The sequence below is a fragment of the Solanum dulcamara genome, chromosome 4 (assembly GCF_947179165.1).
Source record: "Solanum dulcamara chromosome 4, daSolDulc1.2, whole genome shotgun sequence".
NCBI classification, from domain to species: Eukaryota; Viridiplantae; Streptophyta; class Magnoliopsida; order Solanales; family Solanaceae; genus Solanum; species Solanum dulcamara.
The window spans coordinates 38,957,737-38,981,312 of NC_077240.1; the positions used below are offsets into that span (position 1 = coordinate 38,957,737).

The 23,576-nt window shown below is 39.1% G+C and overlaps 1 pseudogene; it reads left to right on the forward strand.

Annotated features, from left to right (window-relative positions):
- Positions 1–3,617: 3,617 nt before the first annotated feature.
- Positions 3,618–3,735, forward strand: LOC129888054 (5S ribosomal RNA; annotated as a pseudogene).
- Positions 3,736–23,576: the final 19,841 nt, after the last annotated feature.

Below are 23,576 nucleotides of genomic sequence, written 5' to 3' on the forward strand. Positions count from 1 at the left end.
TAGAAGAGAAAATAAGAGAAAAACTCTAGTTAACAAACCCGTTTTTGGAAGGGACAGCGGATAGTAATATTGGTATAACTTCTTGTGTACAGACTCGTTTTGAGTGATTTAATATGCTTTGGAAAGGTATTTCGTTGTTCTATAACTTTCCTTCAGACTCCAAAATCCATTTTTACTTGTATCAGCTCGAAAAATGGTGATGAGGTGTAGAGGAGGTACTGCTCAGATTTGGTTTTGGAAATTCTACACGGACAGCTGTAAGTATTTTAGTCATATCATTTTTAAACAAAATTGATGTAGGGATGATTCAAAATTGTTAGCGACCCTAAGACACATGCCTATAACTTTTATGAAGGACGTAAATCCTATTTCCCTCCATTACCCCTTCGAAACGAAGCGACAAGATAAAACAGTAAGCTGTCCAGATTTTACATTTTGGATAGTTTTGGCGAGTTTGACAAGTTTAACGTAAGGTAAGGTTTCTTCTTTAAATTTGAGCTTTATGTGTTCTGATGGAGCATGTTACACGCCCTATTGGTGGCTGGAAATATGAAAATGGCTTAGAAATACTTGGCGTTCGGAATAAACTAATTTGTAGTCGTTATAGTTGAATTGTTGTCGAAACAAAGTGTTGTTCTTGTGAGTTGCTCTGCAGGGGTGTGGTTTGTTGTTGCAGGGCCTGAATATGTCCTAATGTGGGTTAGGGTGCTGCTGGTCGAAGCCATATGACCCCTTGTTGCATATAATTATAGGCGTTACAAAATAAAGGCTAGACGCCCTATTGAGATATCGTATTTTTGAATAAGTCGTTTGGAGTGTATGTTGTATATTGTTGGTATGAATTGCTGCAGGTTGTTGTTGTTGGTTGGCTGTAGGTCTTAGGGACCTAATTGGAAATTCGGATAGGTCACATTATAGGGGAGGTGCTGCCCAATTTTCGTTAACGCCTTAACAAACTAAAGGACTAGTCGATGAAACGACTAAGGAAATAGATTCCATTAACATTAAGGCGTAATCCAAGATGTTGGAAAGTTAAGAGTAGTTGATATTCGTATTACTTTCGTGTTAAATAGGTTCAGAGGACGACGATACATGCCGGGCTAAAAGCAGTCGACCAGAGGTATGTGAAGCTTTCTTTTGGCATGTTTTTGGCATAAGTATGTGAAGCTTTCTTTTGGCATGTTTTTGGCATAAGTATGTGAAGCTTTCTTTTGGCATGTTTTTGGCATAAGTATGTGAAGCTACCCTTTCTTCTTTTTGGCATGTCTTAGAAGTAAGAATTATGTATGTGAAATTGATAACTGTTCCATTCTAAAACTCTGAGTATGAGTTAAGAGTTTTGTCCACTACCTACTGAATTGATAAAAAGGTAGTACATGTAAAGCTATTCTTCTCTTATGTTTGCATGTGTTAGACGTAAGTAATGAATGACATGCATATGAGCTTGGAGTAATTCCATTCATAAATTCCAAGCCTGACCTATGAGTTTCATTCACTCCGTGATGACAGAACTCCTGTAATAGTTGAGTTGTTGCCTTTTAGGGCTTTTATATGATAAAAGGTAGTATGTATAAAGCCTATCTCTCCTTCCCTTTGGGATGTCTTAAATGTAATTAAATTGAGATACGATTTGAGTATAGAGGTAGTTCCAATTGTAAGTTGCGAGTATAACTCGTTACTCTAGTTCACTCCTAAATGCTAAGGGTCTTAAAGTAGTTAAAGTACGACCCTCGAGCCTTCTATAGGCTGAATAGTGATTGGAGGTGTAAGCTCCTACACCTGGGGGTTCTTGGGCATACTTTATGATAATGGTTGAGGGATATTTGATATGCTGATGAGTCCTACATGTATGTATATGCATATTATATTATATATGGATCGGGCTGTCGTTCCTCGGCGTTGTTATATGATATGCATGTATACAGATCGGGCCGTCGTACCTCGGCACTATTATGCATTATACGGATCGGGCCGTCGTACCTCGGCACGGTTATATGAGACACGGATCGGGCCGTCGTTCCTCGGCATCATCATGATATACGGATCGGGCCATCGTACCTTGGCATTATCATTATTATAAAATGATATATGGATCGGGCCGTCGTTCCTCGGCAGGTACTTGCATTATACATGTATCGGACTGTACGTTCCACAGCGCTAAAAGCATATGTATGTCTATCATGATAGATGATGTTTTTGTACCATCGAGCCCCTAGAGATCCGGGTACAGGGTCGATGAGGGTAGACATGACTCTATTTTGTAAGACGCAGGTATAGTGCTTTATTAATTGTTATACTTGTATCCTACATCCCTATTTCAGTGTTGTCATAATTATGATGTTGTATGCTTTATATACTCAGTACATGTATCGTACTGACCCTCTTTCTTTCGGGGGCTGCGTTTCATGCCCGCAGGTGCAGACACAGGTTTGGGAGTCCACTTGCTCAGGATTCCACCCAGCAAGTTAAAAAAAGCTCTATTGATTCGGAGCTGAGTTTTGGTACCAAACCTCTGATGTATATATTTATTTATTGAAAGGTATGGTGGGGGCCTTGTCCCGCCATATGATATCGTCACTACTCTTAGAGGTCTGTAGACATATATGTGGGTTGTATGTGTAAGTTTTGTTTAGCTGGGTCTACATGATGTATTACAGGTATGTGCTATGGCAGCCATGTTGGCTTGTGTGCCCTTTCATGTCATGATTCTATTATTTATAAACCAGTGTGACTACACCTGAGTTATATGCATACGGGGGGTCCAGGCTGGACTCCAGTCACGGCCTACGGGGTTGGGTCATGACAGAAGTGGTATCAGAGCTGTTTGTCCTCGGAGTGTCTATAGACCGTGTCTAGTAGAGTCTTGATTATTGATGTGTTGCGCGCCACATCTTTAAACAGGAGGCTACAGGACATTTAGGATGTTTCCTTTCTTTCATATTTAAGGTCGTGCGATAGAGCCAAGTCATAGGAAGTAAAATTCCTTATACTAACCTTTGATTTCAGATGAAAGACAACGTCGATAAAAGAAAGTGACTGATGATATTGGAAGTTACAAAGCATGCAGGTAAGCTACGGCGCAAACGATGTGTGCCAGGTAAGGTATTGAAATACGATTGACATGTAAAGTTGAAAAATTGAAAGGAAAAGTAGACGAAAAGTCTAACAGGCGTAGTTCGAGTTGGACATACGAGGTAAGTCCATCATTATATACTATTGTTGATATTGGGCACCCTGTGAGGCTGCAATATGACGTGATATGATACGTATATATGTATCCTTATGCGTGTTGGCCCTGTGAGGCACTGTTGGTATTTTTTTGCGTGCAGGTGTTGAGATAGTAAGAAATATAGAGGAAACTCTGTCCAAATTTTCCAGAAATAAAAAGAAAATGAGATACAGGGCCGTAGAATGTCTTGAAAGGTCGTTCCCACAATAATGATGTGAATATACCGAGGATCGTTATGAAAGAAAGTAGAGCCTAGTGAGAAAGTGGCTAAGGATAGGATGTGGTCCATGTAATGAGAATATAAGGGTAACTTGGGCGTTGCAGCCTGGCCTACCGAATCAGCTGCTGGGTCATCGTCCTTTTCGGTAGTTACGTGCCCCACGGGGCAGGATGCGATCATACTAGCACTAACGCACTGGATTCCATCAGAACTCTGAAGTTAAGCGTGCTTGGGCAAGAGTAATATTGGGATGGGTGACCCCCTGGGAAGCCCTGTGTGGCTGTGATATGAGATAATATGCATGTATATATGCGTTGGCCTTACATGGCATTGTTGATATAAAGAAGCATTGTGGATACGTGACTCCACCGTGAAAGATGATAACACCCTTTGAGATAGGGGATGTAGCTTTGCAAAACAACTAGTGCATTGCGAATTCATTAAAAGGACAAGTGGTACCTACTGGGATAAGGCTAGGGCTATGACAAAGCTTGGGACACCGAGCGTTGGAAGGTAAGTACTGCCTATTTTAGAATTGGAAACGACTATAAGCCCTAGCTAGTTATTGATCAAAATAAATGGGAAGTCACTTTGAATAAATTGCTACGTGACTCAAGTACCAACAATTAGACTAAATTAGCACCTCATGATAAGTGCTAAGCTGTCGTACCTGGGCAACCAAAGGTATGGACAATATAAAAGAGGGCATAGATATGATGCAGTGTATCAAATATGTTGGAAAAGAATCACATGTATTAGAAAATTAGAAATAAGGATGTAAAGTAGAACCCAAACAGATAGTGACATGGGTACACCCCAAAAGGGGGGAAGTGGATATGGAAGATACAAGCGTGGAATGAAACCAATTAACAATAAAACGTATTAATGTGAATACTTAAATTTCAAGTGAGATCTTATGTTGGAACAAGCTGGCAAAATTTAAAAGCCAACAATGGGTGGATAGAAGCCAAGATGATACCTGCGATAGTGTTGAGAATTATTGATAAGGTCCTTAAATAAGTATGACATCATAGAATGGGTGCATACAAAGTGGGTGAATACAATAAGGGAATTACTATGAGAACTGAAACATACTGTAAGGAATAGCTAGGCTATACTCGACAGAAGGTAAGATGTTAGTAACAAAGTTACTGACTACTAGTATTGTGGTTAACATTCGGGGACGAATGTTCTAAAGGGGGGAAGGATGTTACACCCCGTACTTTGGTACCTTAGAACGTTTCTTAAGCTTTTTAAGTTCCTGGGAAGGCTACTAAGTTTCTTAAAAGTTATCATGCGCGGATACACTACGACACTATCAAACGACTCTAAGGGAGGGAGAATGTGATACCTCATAGTAGAGAAGGTTGGAGATGGAGTCATAAGAATCCGGAAGGAATTGGAGCCCAAGTAACAAGTCATAGGACTCGATTTAACTACGTAAGTTATAAATGTAAAAGTATTATATACTTGAGCTACTGGAGGACATACCAAGCCTACATAGCACGGATTACATAGGCTCTTAAAAAGAAAAGTGAGATGACAAACCTACGAAAGGGAGCAAAAAATAGTTTCCGAACTTATGAAAGCAAAGCAAGCAGGTGACAAGCAGGAAGGTGACAAGCAAGTAGGTGACACACCTAGGTGGGACCCACACTGCCACATGGCAGCATGTGACTGGCCGAATAAGTTGAGGTGGCACACTAGGAGGCTGCCACATGTCACCCTAGGGGGCTGCCACGTGGCACCTTCTAAAAAGGTGTATATATATGTGTATATGATTATTAAGCTGTTCATTATCCATCAAAACATCAGACAACATAGAGAAACAAAACGTGAGGGAGAGAAGTAGAGAGGCAGCCATGGTTCTTGAAGTTTAAAGGTTAGTTTTCCAATTTTCTTCCGTGAATTAATTATATACGGTGTACCTTAAGTACGTGGATACGTATATATATATTTTAAGACCTTCATGGAAGTAAAACTCCAGCTTTGCAATTGGAATTTAGAAGAGAAAATAAGAGAAAAACTCTAGTTAACAAACCCGTTTTTGGAAGGGACAGCGGATAGTAATATTGGTATAACTTCTTGTGTACAGACTCGTTTCGAGTGATTTAATATGTTTTGGAAAGGTATTTCGTGTTTCTATAACTTTCATTCAGACTCCAAAATCCATTTTTACTTGTATCAGCTCGAAAAATGGTGATGAGGTGTAGAGGAGGTACTGCTCAGATTTGGTTTTGGAAATTCTACACGGACAACTGTAAGTATTTTGGTCATATCATTTTTAAAAAAATTGATGTAGGGATGATTCGAAATTGTTTGCGACCCTAAGACACATGCCTATAACTTTTATGAAGGACGTAAATCCTATTTCCCTCCATTACCCCTTTGAAACGAAGCGACAAGATAAAACAGTAAGCTGTCCAGATTTCACATTTTGGATAGTTTTGGCGAGTTTGACAAGTTTAACGTAAGGTAAGGTTTCTTATTTAAATTTGAGCTTTATGTGTTCTGATGGAGCATGTTACACGCCCTATTGGTGGCTGGAAATATGAAAATGGCTTAGAAATACTTGGCGTTCGGAATAAACTAATTTGTAGTCGTTATAATTGAATTGTTGTCGAAACAAAGTGTTGTTCTTGTGAGTTGCTCTGCAGGGGTGTGGCTTGTTGTTGCAGGGCCTGAATATGTCCTAATGTGGGTTAGGGTTCTGCTGGTCGAAGCCACATGACCCCTTGTTGCGTATAATTATAGGCGTTACAAAATAAAGGCTAGACGCCCTATTGAGATATCGTATTTTTGAATAAGTCGTTTGGAGTGTATGTTGTATATTGTTGGTATGAATTGCTGCAGGTTGTTGTTGTTGGTTGGCTGTAGGTCTTAGGGACCTAATTGGAAATTCGGATAGGTCACATTATAGGGGAGGTGCTGCCCAATTTTCGTTAACGCCTTAACAAACTAAAGGACTAGTCGATGAAACGACTATGGAAATAGATTCCATTAACATTAAGGCGTAATCCAAGATGCTGGAAAGTTAAGAGTAGTTGATATTCGTATTACTTTCGTGTTAAATAGGTTCAGAGGACGACGAGACATGCCGGGCTAAAAGCAGTTAACCAGAGGTATGTGAAGCTTTCTTTTGGCACGTTTTTGGCATAAGTATGTGAAGCTTTCTTTTGGCATGTTTTTGGCATAAGTATGTGAAGCTTTGTTTTGGCATGTTTTTGGCATAAGTATATGAAGCTACCCTTTCTTATTTTTGGCATGTCTTAGAAGTAAGAATTATGTATGTGAAATTGATAACTGTTCCATTCTAAAACTCTGAGTATGAGTTAAGAGTTTTGTCCACTACCTACTGAATTGATAAAAAGGTAGTACATGTAAAGCTATTCTTCTCTTATGTTTGCATGTGTTAGACGTAAGTAATGAATGACATGCATATGAGCTTGGAGTAATTCCATTCATAAATTCCAAGCCTAACCTATGAGTTTTATTCACTCCGTGATGACAGAACTCCTGTAATAGTTGAGTTGTTGCCTTTTAGGGCTTTTATATGATAAAAGGTAGTATGTATAAAGCCTATCTCTCCTTCCCTTTGGGATGTCTTAAATGTAATTAAATTGAGATACGATTTGAGTATAGAGGTAGTTCCAATTGTAAGTTGCGAGTATAACTCGTTACTCTAGTTCACTCCTAAATGCTAAGGGTCTTAAAGTAGTTAAACTACGACCCTCGAGCCTTCTATAGGCTAAATAGTGATTGGAGGTGTAAGCTCCTACACCTGGGGGTTCTTGGGCATACTTTATGATAATGGTTGAGGGATATTTGATATGCTGATGAGTCCTACATGTATGTATATGCATATTACATTATATATGGATCGGGCTGTCGTTCCTCGGCGTTGTTATATGATATGCATGTATACGGATTGGGCCGTCGTACCTCGGCACTATTATGCATTATACGGATCGGGCCGTCGTACCTCGGCACTGTTATATGAGACACGGATCGGGCCATCATTCCTCGGCATCATCATGATATACGGATCGGGCCATCGTACCTTGGCATTATCATTATTATAAAATGATATATGGATCGGGCCGTCGTTCCTCGGCAAGTACTTGCGTTATACATGGATCGGACTGTACGTTCCATAACGCTAAAAGCATATGCATGCCTATCATGATAGATGATGTTTTTGTACCATCGAGCCCCTAGCGATCCGGGTACAGGGTCGATGAGGGTAGACATGACTCTATTTTGTAAGACGAAGGTATAGTGCTTTATTAACTATTATACTTGTATCCTGCATCCCTATTTCAGTGTTGTCATAATTATGATGTTGTATGCTTTATATACTCAGTACATGTATCGTACTGACCCTCTTTCTTTCGGGGGCTGCGTTTTATGCCCGCAGGTGCAGACACAGGTTTCCACTTACTCAGGATTCCACCCAGCAAGTTAAAAGAAGCTCCATTGATTCGGAGCTGAGTTTTGGTACCAAACCTCTGATGTATATATTTATTTATTCAAAGGTATGGTGGGGGCCTTGTCCCGCCATATGATATCGTCACTACTCTTAGAGGTCTGTAGACATATATGTGGGTTGTATGTGTAAGTTTTGTTTAGCTGGGTCTACATGATGTATTACAGGTATGTGTTATGGTAGCCGTGTTGGCTTGTGTGCCCTTTCATGTCATGACACAAATAAAAGAGGCTACAGGTACATAAAATGCTATGACCCATTGGGATTCTCCTGTACATGATTCTATTATTTATAAACCGGTGTAACTACACCTAAGTTATATGCATACGGGGGGTCCAGGCTGGACTCCAGTCACGGCCTACGGGGTTGGGTCGTGACAGTTATGAAGAACACTATCTCTCCTTTGGGAGAAAGGCTCAATGGCATTTTAAAAGATTTCTTCTTTCAACTCAACCAAGGTTGGATCATCATTCTTATTTTCCTTAACATCCATCATAAGAGATAATTCTGAACCATTCTGAATGATAACTCCATTATCTTTTGAATCCACCAGACAAACTCCAAAGAGAGCAAGTCTCTAAAAATCTCGAAGAAACTCTTTCTTCTCATCCTCAAAGTGCAACACTATTCACAGACAACCTTTTAAGAGAATCTTCCACTATATTAACTTTACCCGAATTGTACAAAATACTCATGTAATAATCATTTAACAACTCAACTCATCTCCTCTAGCAAAGATTTGTCCTTTTGATTAAACACAGATTATATAATCTTATGATATAATAACACATCTACATGCACACCATAAAGGTAGTACCTCCAAATATTCAAGGAAAACACTACTGCTGATAACTCAAGAACGTGAGCCAGGTAGTTTTCTCATAACCTTGATTTTCCTAGAAGCATATGCTATGACCTTTCCATATTGCATCAACACACGACCTAGCCCAATTCTTGAGGTGTCACAATATACCACAAACCAATCTGAACCGTCTAGTTAAAAGTCAAAACTGGAGTCGTTATAAGTTGAGTCTTCTACTCTTAAAATTTTTTCTTATAAGCTTCAAGCCACTGAAAGTTGAATTTCTTCTACGTCAATCTAGACAAAGGATAAACAATAATGGAAAATCCTTCCACTAATCGTCTGTAGTAACCAGCTAAACCCAAAAAACTCTTGACGTCTGATAGAGAAAGGGATCTAGGTGAGTTCCTAACTGCTTTGGTCTTTTGAGGATCAACATGAATGCCCTCTCCTAAGACTATATAGCCAAGAAATGTTACTGAACTCAACCCAAATTCATACCAAAACTTAGGAAACAATTATCGATCCTTAATATTTTGTAAGAAAATTCTCAAATAGCCTACATGCTCATCCTCGTATTGAGAATAAAGTAAGTTGTCATCTATGAATATAATGAAGAACATATCCAAATACTGTTTGAATACCTTGTTCATCAAATCCATAAAATTTGTAGGAGCATATATTAATCCAAAAGACATAACCATAAATTCATAGTGACCATACAGAGTCCTGAAGGCCATCTTCGCAATGTCACATTATCTCTGAGTTGAAGTTAGCCTAATCTGAGGTCTACCTTAGAGAAGTTATAGGCACTCTGAAGTTAGTTGAAAAAGTCATCAATCTTAGGGATGGGATACTTATTCTTGATTTTTCCACTGTTTAACTAGTTATAATTGGGACAAACCCATCGGTGGCCCCTTAAAGTAGGCACAAACTTTCACTTAGACACCTAAACCAAGAGATATTCATTTTAGATACCTAATGTAAGGGTCTAATGTTTCATTTTGATACTTTTTAAATAATTCGAAGTTGGAGTGTAGAGTGTGTATTACACTTGTCACGACCCAACCCCGTAGGCCACGACTGGGGCCGGACCTGGACCCCCCGTATACCCAACTACCAGCTGTGATCAAATTGCACTGTAAATAAAACAATATTATATAACAGAGCCCTATTGGGCGATAACATTTTCATGAATCTGTAGCCCTTTTCTTTTATATCACAACATGACAGGGCACGCAAGCCGACAAGGCTGCCATAACATAATAACATATATCATGTAGACCCAGCTGAATCAAACTGACATACACAACCCACATATACATGTCTGCAGACCTCTAAAAATATAAATGACAACATATGGCAGGACAGGGCCTCTGTCGTACCCTAGAATAGACAAAACAATGTTATACACGCATGGACAGTATCAAAAACTAGGCCCTGAAACAATGGAGCCTCTTCTAGCTGAGCTGCATGGAATCCTAAGATGACGGACTCCCAAACCTGTATCTGTACCTGCGGGCATGAACGCAGCCCCCCTAGAAAGGGGGTCAGTACGACATATGTACTGAGTATGTAAAATGTAACATAATACACTAGAGGTATATTCGAAATAGAGAAGCAGGGGAACAAATTATTAAATCGAAGTCATGTACCTGTACTCTGTGAATCACAAAAGCATGCATGCTCAATTTATACAATATAGCCGGCCCTTTTAGGGGTCCGGTGAATCACATCTGTAGGACTATCATAGGCCCGACGCCATCACCACCTTATTACAACACATTATCATATATATACATACATACCCGGCCCTCTAGTGAGGGGCTCAGTGAACAATGCAGTGAATTGTGCACGACAATGTATCTGGCTCGAGACTCGATGAAAGAAGTGTTATAGTATACACGAGTAGAGTCGTGAATAACTATATGCAATTTAAATCATTATCAGAGACTCGACCAAATAAGAAAGTTACGGTTTTGTTTGAGGACCCGAGTAACGGTGTAGTCATCTTGAGTGTCCTCTAAATACCATTATGGGCTGTCTCAAAAGTGATTTTGGGGACCCTAGACATGTATTAACGTAGGGCCAAATCATTTATAGAATTAAAAACACTTAATCTCGTATAGTCTTTAAGACTTAGAGCCTGTACATTTGGTCCCTCTTTAATATATACAAGTTTACAGGGAAATAGTTCAACCACTATCAAAGTTCGATGTTCCAAAATAAATAAGAAATATTTAAGAATGGAGTTACCCCGGAGTTTAGATTACATTTAACTTACAGCTAAACAAACACATGCCCAAGAGAAGAAAGAGAATAAGCTCTATGTAGTCTGTACTTTCTTTCAGATGACCTTCATACACATATTTCATATCCGGCCCATTACGGGGCTCGGTTAGCCATTATGGCATTCAAATTTCACTTTCGTACCAAATACATATCAAGAAAAGGGAAACATAGTTTCCCATACACTACTCTTTAGCACGTAGAAGCCTAAACATGCAATACGCAATCCTTATAGGGGTGTCAACACTTAACTGTAGTTAGGGATTATGGGGCGTACCTAGAGTTCTGGGAATGGAATTATTCCCACATTCCACATACAATTCACTCAAGGCTAAGACTTGCCAAAAGGAAAGAAAGATAACTTTACGTGCTTATACCAAAACATGCCACGAGAAAGCTTTACATACCTTGTCTGAATATTCTTTAATCTGCTTGCCTCGCCATCCTTTGAACCTATTCAACATGAAAGTAGTATGAATATCAACCCCTTTTACTTTCTAGCACCCTAGGTTACATCTTAGTATTAATGGAATCTATTTCCTTAGTCATTTACCCGACTAGTTATGTTATTCGCTAAGGCGTCGACGAAAATTGGGCAGCACTTCTCCTATAATGTGCCCTATCCAAATTTACAATTAGGTACCTAAGACCTACAGCCAACCAAAAACAACAACCTGTAGCAATTCACACCAACAATATACAACATAAACTCTGAACGAATTATTTAAAAATACGGTAGCACAATAGGGCGTCTAGTCTTTATTTTGTAACGCCTTTAATTATACGCAACGGGGGGTCGTGTGGCTGCAACCAGAAGCTCCCACACATATTTTAGAATGACTTTAGGACCTGCAACACACCATCACACACCTGCAACAGCCCCTACACTCACAACGCCTCATTTCGAATACAATTTAACTCTAGCGATTCCAATGTAGTTTATTTCAGTCATCAAGCATATTCATCATATTTTCACATTTCCAGCCACTTACACAATGTATAATACACTATATAACAACACCATAAACGCCAATTTAAAAGGAAAGGCCTTACTTTAAACTTGTCAAACTCGCCAAAACTATCAAAATGCAAAATCTGGACAGCCCACTGTCTTATTTTGTCGCTTAATTTCGGAGGGGTAATTGAGAGAAACAGTATTTGTGGCCTCAATGAAAGTTATAGACATGTGTATCAAGGTCAAAATCAATTTTGAATTACCCCTACAACAATTTTGTACGAAAATATATGTCGAAAATACTCACAGCTGTCCGTGTAGGATTTCCAAAACAAAATCTGGGCAGTACCTCCTCTACACTTCATCACCCTTTTTCGAGAAGCTAAAAGAAAAACTGGATTTGGAAGTCTAAATGATAGTTATATACCCATGAAATACCTTTCCAAAACATATTAAATCACTCCAAAACGAATCTATACACAAGAAGTTATACAAATATTACTAACAACAGTCCCTTTCAAAAACGGGTTGGTTAATTAGTTCTTAACATTTTCTCCTTCAACTTTCTCTTATTTCTTTCCAAGTGTAAACTGCAACCATGGTTCCTTAGGAATCCTAAGACATATGTATACACCCCCACATGGTTGAAAAACATTGTAGATAATTAATTCACGAAGGAAAATTGAAGAACTCACCTCAAAGTCTTCAAACCATGGTTGCCTCTTCCTCTCACGTTTTCTCTCTATTTTGGTTGCTGGAGTTTCAGCTTCAAATGGAATAAGAATGACTTAATATTCATCCAAATCCACATATATACCCCTCTTTAGAAGGTGCCACGTGGAATCCCTTTAGGGGTGACACGTGGCAGCCCCTTAGGACGCCACCTAGGCTCATACGGCCTATCACACGCCACCACATAGCAGCGGGGTCCACCCCCCCAAGCAGGTAGGTGAGTCACCTGCTTGCTTGTCACCTTCTTGCTTGAGGTGCTTGCTTGTCACCTGCTTGCTTGACTTTCGTAAGTTCGGAAACTAGTTTTTGCTCCCTCTCGTAGGTTCGTAATCTCTTCTTATTTTAAGAGCCTATGTAACCCATGCTACACAAGCTTAGTATGTACTCCAATAGCTTAAGTATGTAAGACTTCTAACTTAGTATTTTATGTAGATAAGTCGAGTCCTACGACTCGTTACATAGCCTCCAACTCCTTCCGACTTCTCTTGACCCTATTTCCAATCTTCCCTACCACGGGGTGTCCCATTCTCCCTTCTTAGTGTTGTTCAATAGGGTCGTAACTTAAGTAGCTCACATACTAGCTTCTAAGTAACTTAAGGAATATTCCGAGTGCAAAGATGTGGGTGTAACATCCTTCCCCCCTTTAGAACATTCGTCCCCGAATGTTAAATACAACTTTATGTAAGACTATATATAAATTATAGAGGGGTTCCTTTCCTTTATGCTATCACATACATTCCCATCTATATTATTAACATACGAGTGCTCAAGAGTTGGAGTTACCTGTAGACATCGGTTACAGGTGCGAATACTTGTAGTCCATATTCTCTTCAGTTCCTCGATCATCCTTTTTTTGGGTTTTTTTTTCACCATAACTTGACAGAAGGTACGTCTTTAGTCTATAATCTTCCAGTTTTCCGATCCAGGATAGTGGTAGGATTTTCCTCATAGGATTCTATCTACTGGACCTCATTTATGGAATATACCCTGGTTGACTCATCAGTATCTAATAGACTAGGCGTATAGTTTCCAACTGAGGTGGTAAGCTTAACTTACCAGCCACGTTGTCCACCTTATGATTAACTTGATATCGTCTAACATATTCTGGGTCAAGTTCCTTTTCTAGGTGACCCTATGATGAACATCCAATCATCAACTTCAACTATGTATGTCGACGTCGATTATCTGTATATCATTCCTGCCGACTCTGGGCTTTTAGTCAATAGCTTGCTTAATCATGTCGAGGCCATTGGAATATTGGAGTAGTAATTATTATTGTAGGCAACTTGATAAGTGATGGATAATCATTCCGGCTACCTTCGAAGTTAATCTCCCAGCTTGTGACATATCTTCTAGCGTCTAATAGTGCGCTCAGTCTGTTTAGTAGCTCGAGGGACAAATGCGGTACTAAGACCTGTCTGTGCTCCTGATCTCTTCTTGGACTGATCTCAAGGCGTTAATTATAATTTAAATCCCTTTATCTAGGATATTAGATGAGGAAACCTCACGGAATCTTACCATTGTCCATATTCTATAACTCCCTCTAATTTCAGCAGCATAGGTGCTCTTGATTGGAAGCAAATGGGCTGATTCATTAGCCTAATCACAATAACTCATATAGCACCCTACTCTTACCGAGTATAAAATGGGTGCGTAATGACGTGGATAATTTGGGAACCGTTAGCCTCGTATAGTCTTTCTCGACTCCTTTAAGAACTTTAACTGACATTCGATCTTTTGGGTCCTTCTTCCCCTCTTTTTCCAATTCTTAGGGTTGGCTACCGAATAATGTTGCAGTCCCCCCATATAACGGCGCTCGTAGTCATTCTGTTCTTTGTCTAACATGATCTGGTGTAATTCCAAAAGAGTTTTGGCATAGAAGCTCGCTATCCTATAGTAACCAGCTAGTTCAGTCAGTTTTACTTCAACCTTTTCAAAATTTGCCTTACCCCCGCTTATAAGCCTCTAGACACATTATCTTGTGTCATTCTTTACCTTTACAAGAATACGAGAGGGTACAAGAAGCATCCTAGCGTTACCTCGCCAGTCCTCATGTCTTACCTTGCCTTTCCTCCCTTCCTACACTCGAGGTCAGGGTAGATCTTTGGTCCAATCGTGGCCATGTCTTACTTCACCCGTAGTACTAATTCCATCTCGGTAGTTTGGCTTAACTTATCTTTGCACCTCTCGGTAGTTAGTTGCAACTTGGGCTCCTTCGCTTGGGATAATAGCTGTGGGGACTCCGTAAGGTCCTACCACTTTTTTTTACTCTACAATTTTACACCTTCTCGGCAGATTAGGTAACCTTTGATCGAAGGAGTAGGGACTAATATCGTTATTCCACAAGTAACATTCCCTCCAGAATCATCTGGCGCTGGAGTGCAAAATGAGTTTTGTAGTCCTGGTCATATTGTGGGATTTTCGACCTTGGGCACTGCTTCCTATCATTTGTAAATTACATCCGCTAGTACCCTTACCTTTGGGTTTTGCTTTTTCGCCCTCAGAGTTGGCTACCAAGTGGTGTCGAAATTCCCTTGCCCACTGGCCTATATAGCTATTCTGCGGTTTTCCTCTTATTAACTAGTTCTATGTTGAAGAGTTGTGGCATTCAAGTGTGTCGTCAGTTAGCAAATATCTAATCCTTCTTGTTTTTCTTAAGACCTTGTTACAATTTTCTTTACCGTATCTTATAATACTCAGGGTACATAATCTCATCTTGTTTCTCTGTTACTAGTCAGATGCTTCTGTCTCACATGATCATACCAGCACTAACGTATTAAGTTACATCCGAATTTTGAAGTTAAGCGTGCTGGGGCGAGAGTAATATTAGGATGGATGACCTCCCTGGGAAGTCTTCGTGTTGCGTTTCATTGTATTCCTTACCATAATGGGTGGGGCACTCAACTTAGCTCCCGATTTACCTCAGCGTTGTCTCGCGAGTCTTTATGTTTTGCCCTGTCCTTTCGTCTGTTATCTTGCATCCAGTGTCATCGTAGACCTTTATCTCCACTATCCTCCATTCACTTTGTGTTCTCCTTATTTACTACCACAGGAGGCTTTCTATTCCTTTTCCTTTAGTTATTTATCTATCGCAACATCATTTGCTACTAACTCTATAACCAATGTTTTGGCTTTTGGTCTAGCATGTTGTCATTCTCCTTCATAGTGTCTCTTGAATTATTTGATATCCTTTCATGGTTACACTATTTTGTTTTTATACATAGCCGCCTTCTAGGGTTATGTTGTTCAGGGTCTCGTCATAACTTCTTATCGCTGCCTTATGTAGCATTCTGGCTTCCATCCAACTATTGGTAGCCTCCGAACCTTTTTAACTTGGTTCGGCAAGATACCTTATTAAAGTTAAGACGTTCGTCTCAGATATATTCCTATATCGATTGCCTTCACCTTACTTTTGCTATTTTCTCATTAACTTCCCCCCTTTAGAGGGTACTCGCACTTTCATTTGTTTTTACTTGTAGTCGTTCAATTTCAATTAGGCAGTACTAGTATTCCGACGATAACTATTCCAAGTTTTCTTGAAGCAGTGGCTTTGTCCCAACCTATATCCTGTGTTTCTTGGGACGAATAGAAGTTGCATCATTTGTTCCTTAAGTTTTGCATCCTCATCCCTTAAGGGTTCCACTATTTTTGGGTCGAGGTTGTGTACACGTGTCATTTTTTTGTATCGTAAGCCCCATGCTCTTACTGCGTTCTCAACGCAGGACTTTAACTTAGCAACGCGTACTATGTGCGTCTGACTAGTGGTTCTACTTTATCCCTGTATACTCGTATCACACTGTTCAATTCATACTTACATATCCCCCTTTTAATTCGTATTCATGTTCCGTCCCTGCCATTTCTTTGAGGAGCTTCTATTCAAAGCTCTTTCCCCAATTTGTCGGTGGAGAACTATAAACGGTTATCATAAATCATTTTCCAATCATTGTTGGAAGAAATCAAAACCTCTTACACATCACAGTACTTCTTTTAGTACTTGACCTACCTGGTTTCCTTCTGAGTTTATCCTCGAGTTATGAACAACTCGTCTAATTTACAATTAAGAGTTGAGGGCTTGGTATTTTTTTTCCCAAAAGAGTGAGACTCATTCGCGGGACATCCTATCCTTCATTCTGAGCCCTCTGTTTATATTCCTACAATACAAATACGGCTGGAGATACCGTAATCTGAACTTTACTACTTAATTAAGCTTTTGTTCCTCCGAAATAAAATTCTTCAAGTAAAAAGGGTGCCCCTTGTCGGCGACCTGAAGGATACCTCTTACAGCTTTAGTTAAACAAAATAGGGGTATTTGGTATCAATTTCTCAGACATTTCAAAAATCTATGCTTCATTTCCTTTTCCTTGTTCTAGGAAAATTTCGGCAGAGTTTTCTCAACATTTCTTACTTATCCCAAAACCTGCACGCAGAAAATACCAACAATGCCTCACAGGGCCAACATATCATATCACATCCACACAGGGCTTTCAATGTCATCTCATATCGTAGCCACACAGGGCTTTCAACGTCAACAATAATATAAAAATACTGGACTTACCTCATATGTCCCACTTCAAACTGCATCTGTTGCACTTTCTGTCTGCTTTTCTTTCAAGTTTCAACATTATATTTTAATACCTTACCCGACGAATATCTTCCGTGGCTTTACTTCACTTACCTGCATGCTTCATAAATTTCCATGTCGTCACTTACTTCCTTCTGTGGGTGTCGTCCTTCTATTAAGATCCAAGGTTAGTATAAGGATTTTTTCCTATGACTCGGATCTAAAGCACGATCTCAGATGTAGAAGAAATGTAACATCCTAAATGTTCTATAGCTTCCTGTTTATAGATATGGCGCGCAACACATCAACAACCAAGACTCTATTAGACACGGTCGGCAGACACTCCGAGGACAAACTACTCTGATACCACTTCTGTCATGACCCAACCCCATAGGCCACGACTGGGGCCGGACCTGGACCCCCCGTATACCCAACTACTAGCTGTGATCAAATTGCACTGTAAATAAAACAATATTATATAACAGAGCCCCATTGGGCGACAATATTTTCATGAATCTGTAGACCTTTTCTTTTATATCACAACATGATAGGGCACGCAAACCGACAAGGCTGCCATAACATAATAACATATATCATGTAGACCCAGCTGAATCAAACTGACATACACAACCCATATATACATGTATGCAGACCTCTAAAAATATAAATGACAACATATAGCAGGACAGGGCCCCCGCCGTACCCTAGAATAGACAAAACAATGTTATACACCCGTGGACAGTATAAAAAACTAGGCCCTGAAATAATGGAGCCTCTTCCAGCTGAGTTGCATAGACTCCTAAGATGATGGACTCCCAAACCTGTGTCTATACCTGCGGGCATGAACGCAGCCCTCCGAGAAAGGGGGTCAGTACGACATATGTACTGAGTATGTAAAATATAACATAATACACTGGAGGTATATTCGAAATAGAGAAGCAGGGGAACAAATTGTTAAATCGAAGTCATGTACCTGTACTCTGTGAATCACAAAAGCATGTATGCTCAATTTATACAATATAGCCAACCCTTTCAGGGGTCCGGTGAATCACATCTGTAGGACCATCATAGGCCCGGCGCCATCACCACCTTATTACAACACATCATCATATATATACATATGTACCCGGCCCTCTAGTGAGGGGCTCGGTGAATAATGCAGTGAATTGTGCACGACAACGTACCCGACCCGGGACTCGGTGAAAGAAGTATTACAGTATACACGAGTAGAGTCGTGAATAACTATATGCAATTTAAATCATTATCAGAGACTCGACCAAATAAGAAAGTTACGCTTTTGTTTAAGGACCCGAGTAACGGTGTAGTCATCTCGAGTGTCCTCTAAATACCATTATGGGCTATCTCAAAAGTGATCTCGGGGACCCTAGACATGTATTAATGTAGGTCCAAATCATTTATAGAATTAAAAACACTTAATCTCGTATAGTCTTTAAGACTTGGAGCCTGTACATTTGGTCCCTCTTTAATATATACAAGTTTCCAGGGAAATAGTTCAACCACTATCAAAGTTCGATGTTCAAAAGTAAATAAGAAATATTTAAGAATGGAGTTACCCCGGAGTTTAGATTACATTTAACTTACAGCTAAACAGACACATGCCCAAGAGAAGAAAGAGAATAAGCTCTATGTAGTCTGTACTTTCTTTCAGTTGACCTTCATACACATATTTCATATCCGGCCCATTATGGGGCTCGGTGAGCCATTATGGCATTCAAATTTCACTTTCGTACCAAATACATATCAAGAGAAGGGAAAGATAGTTTCCCATACACTACTCTTTAGCACGTAGAAGCCTAAACATGCAATACTCAATCCTTGTAGGGGTGTCAACACTTAACTGTAGTTAGGGATTATGGGGCGTACCTAGAGTTTTGGGAATGGAATTATTCCCACATTCCACATACAATTCACTCAAGGATAAGACTTGCCAAAAGGAAAGAAAGATAACTTTACGTGCTTATACCAAAACATGCCACGAGAAAGATTTACATACCTTGTCTGAATATTCCTTATCTTAATTGCCTCGCCGTCCTTTGAACCTATTCAACATGAAAGTAGTATGAATATCAACCCCTTTTACTTTCCAGCACCCTAGGTTACATCTTAGTATTAATGGAATCTATTTCCTTATTCGTTTCCCTGACTAGTTCTGTTATTCGCTAAGGCGTCGACGAAAATTGGGCAGCACTTCCCCTATAATGTGCCCTATCCAAATTTACAATTAGGTACCTAATACCTACAGTCAACCAACAACAACAACCTGCAGCAATTCACACCAACAATATACAACATAAACTCCAAACGACTTATTCAAAAATACGGTAGCACAATAGGGCATCTAGTCTTTATTTTGTAACGCCTTTAATTATACGCAACGGGGGGTCGTGTGGCTGCAACCAGAAGCTCCCACACCTCTTTTAGAATGCCTTTAGGACCTGCAACACACCATCACACACCTGAAAGAGCCCCTACACGCACAACGCCTCATTTCGAATACAATTTAACTATAGCGATTCCAATTTAGTTTATTTCGGCCGTCAAGCATATTCATCATATTTTCACATTTCCAGACACTTACACAATGTATAATACCCTATATAACAACACCATAAACTCCAATTTAAAAGGAAATCCCTTACTTTAAACTTGTCAAACTCGCCAAAACTATCAAAAATGCGAAATCTGGACAGCCCATTGTCTTATTTTGTCGCTTAGTTTCGGAGGGGTAATTGAGGGAAACAAGATTTGTGGCCTCAATTAAAGTTAAATACATGTGTATAAAGGTCATAAATAATTTTGAATTACCCCTACAACAATTTTGTACGAAAATATATGCCCAAAATACTCACAGCTGTCCGTGTAGGATTTCCAAAACAAAATCTGGGCAGTACCTCCTCTACACTTCATCACCCTTTTTCGAGAATATAAAAGCAAAACTGGATTTGGAAGTCTAAATGAAAGTTATATACCCATGAAATACCTTTCCAAAACATATTAAATCACTCAAAACGAATCTATACACAAGAAGGTATACCAATATTACTAACAACAGTCCAAAAACGGGTTGGTTAATTAGTTCTTAACATTTTCTCCTTGAACTTTCTCTTATTTCTTTCCAAGTGTAAACTGCAACCATGGTTCCTTAGGAATCCTAATACACATGTATACACCCCCACATGGTTGAAAAACATTGTAGATAATTAATTCATGGAGGAAAATTGAAGAACTCACCTCAAAGTCTTCAAACCATGGTTGCCTCTTCCTCTCACGTTTTCTCTCTATTTTGGTTGCTGGAGTTTCAGCTTCAAATAGAATAAGAATGACTTAATAGTCATCCAAATCCACATATATACCCCTCTTTAGAAGGTGCCACGTGGCATCCCTTTAGGGGTGACATGTGGCAGCCCCTTAGGACACCACCTAGGCTCATGCGGCCTATCACTCGCCACCACGTGGCAGCGGGGTCCACCCCCCCAAGCAAGTAGGTGAGTCACCTTCTTGCTTGTCACCTGCTTGCTTGAGGTGCTTGCTTGTCACCTGCTTGCTTGACTTTCGTAAGTTCGGAAACTAGTTCTTGCTCCCTCTCGTAGGTTCGTAATGTCTTCTTATTTTAAGAGCCTATGTAACCCATGCTACACAAGCTTGGTATGTACTCCAATATCTTAAGTATGTAAGACTTCTAACTTAGTAGTTTATGTAGATAAGTCGAGTCCTACGACTCGTTACTTGGCCTCCAACTCCTTCCGACTTCTCTTGACTCTATTTCCATTCTTCCCTACCACGGGGTGTCCCATTCTCCCTTCTTAGTGTTGTTCAATAGGGTCGTAACTTAAGTAGCTCACATACTAGCTTCTAAGTAACTTAAGGAACATTCTGAGTGAAAAGATGTGGGGTGTAATAACATTTTTCTCCATATAGATTAGTTTACCAATTAAATCCCGCTAACACTACCATCTTTACATGTCATAACATTAAGATTAAATGCCCCAAACTTGATCTTCTGTCCTTTGTCTCTTCAGTTCAAAAAAAACCCTCTTCCTTCTTCACCGATCAACCCTAGCTACGTATATCAAAGTTCAATCTTCCTCGACTTTTATTTAGTGCCCAAAAATTGATCTTCAACACACTGTTTCCATTGTCTCTTCAGTTCAAACGAAACCCTCTTCCTTCTTCACCAATCAAAACCTAGGTAAGTATATGAAAGTTCAATATGTCTTGATTTTCATTCCATTCTTAGTTAGTACTAATTGTTATATTTGTTTATGTTGCCAATTTTCAGGTTTAAAGGTTGAAATTAAGTGTTGGAGATTGCAATTTTGTTGGGTGTTTTGAGATTTCTATCATCTGCTTCTTGAACTGACATTAGTTTGTGTTTGCATGTTTCATCCTTAAAGAAGAAGGTGTATGTTCTGGTTGTGTCACTGTCTGTTAGCATTTTGTAACTAGGTTTTTTTTTAGAAATTGCACTGATAAAGTAAGGGGCTTTTTGGGTATTTGTTTTTGAGATATGGACGACTATATATTGACATGTTTTCATCATGGGGGTCATGTTATCATAGACCCTAACCCTACTTATAGAGGAGAAGTAGATGTATTTGTCGTTGCCGTTGATAAAGATCATTTTAGCCTTGTTGAGTTTCTTTCATACACTGAAGAACTTGGGTCATAAATGTGAAGGGTTTTTACTATCAAAAAGAAATTAACAATGAATTTGTCCAAGTTACTTCTGATATTCAATTGTTAGACTATGTGAAAGACTTAATAGATGGTGATGACTTTCATATTTATGTGGTCTATGAAATTGATAAGTTAGAGGAATTGCCAACTGTAGCTGGTCTTTTGCCATGGCCAGACTCTGTTAATGTTGGAAATGTAGAGAATGAGGTTGTTTCAGATGTGAATGAGACTGACGATGTTTTAGATGTGAATGAGTCAGATCTGCCTAGTAGTGACTAGATATAAATTTCATTCCTGATAAAGATGGTTCAAATATTGATGAAGAATTGAGATCCTTTAGATCTGAAAGGAGGAAAAAAGAAATCATAATCCTAAGAGAGAAAAGAAAGTATCTGAAGAAATACCAGTAGGTGAAGCTGATATTTATAGAGGCTTTGAAGATATTGGAAGAAATAATAAGGATACATATATTGGCAGATTAGGAGAAGATGAAGAGTATATTGATAGCTCAGACTGTGATAGTGATAATAGCACAGATGTGGTAGATGTAGAAGTTGTTAGGGGTGTTGATCAATCAGGAAGAAGGAAGAGTAAAAATATTAGGTATGATGCTGAATGTGAAGTCTCTATTTTTGAACTTGGATTAATTTTTGAAAATGCTAAACAATTTAGAAAGGCTTTGGCAAATTATGCAATAGAAAATAATTATCAGATTAAGTTAAAGCCTAATGAAATTCATAGAGTGAGGGCTAAATGTAAATTTAAAGAAAAATACAAATGGTTGTGTTATGGTGCAACTGATAGAGATTCTGGTAACTTTTTAATCAAGAACTACCATCCTATAAATAAGTGTTCTCCATCAAATAAGAAAAAAATGTGTACTGTAAATTCTTAGCAAACAAATTCAGGGATGAAATAACTAAACAATCATCCAAAAAAATTTAGGAAATACAAGAATTGTGCAGAGAGAAGTTAGGATTGTATGTGGGTAGGACCATCTGTTACAAGGCAAAGCTAATGATTCTTAGAGAATCCATGGGTGACTAGAGTATGGAATTTGCAAGATTATGTGATTATGCTGAGGTTATAAAACAAACCAATCCTGGTAGTTCTATTTTTTTAAGAATGGATGGAGAAACTACACCAGGAAAGAATTTGTTTGTATACTTCTATATGTGCTTGAATGCATTGAAAAGGGGGTGGAAGGAAGCATGCAGAAGAATAATATAATTTGATGGATTTTTCTTAAAGGGTGCTAGCAAGGGTGAAGTTCTAGTAGCAGTTGGCAAGAATGGAAACAATCAGATATTTCCTATAGCCTGGGCAGTTGTAGATAAGGAAACTAAGCATAGTTGGAGTTTCTTTATTAATTACTTGAAAGAGGACTTGCAGTTGGGTACTCGATAGGGCCTTACTGTGATGGCATATATGCAAAAGGTAATTACATATTACATTTGCTAAAGCTATTAGATTATCTATTAAGTATTGAATTGCATTTTGTTTTCTTTGCAGGGTTTTCATGCAACAATTGTTGAACTTCTACCAAATGTTGAAGTTAGAATGTGTGCTAGACACATTTGGTCTAATTGGAAACAAACCTGGAA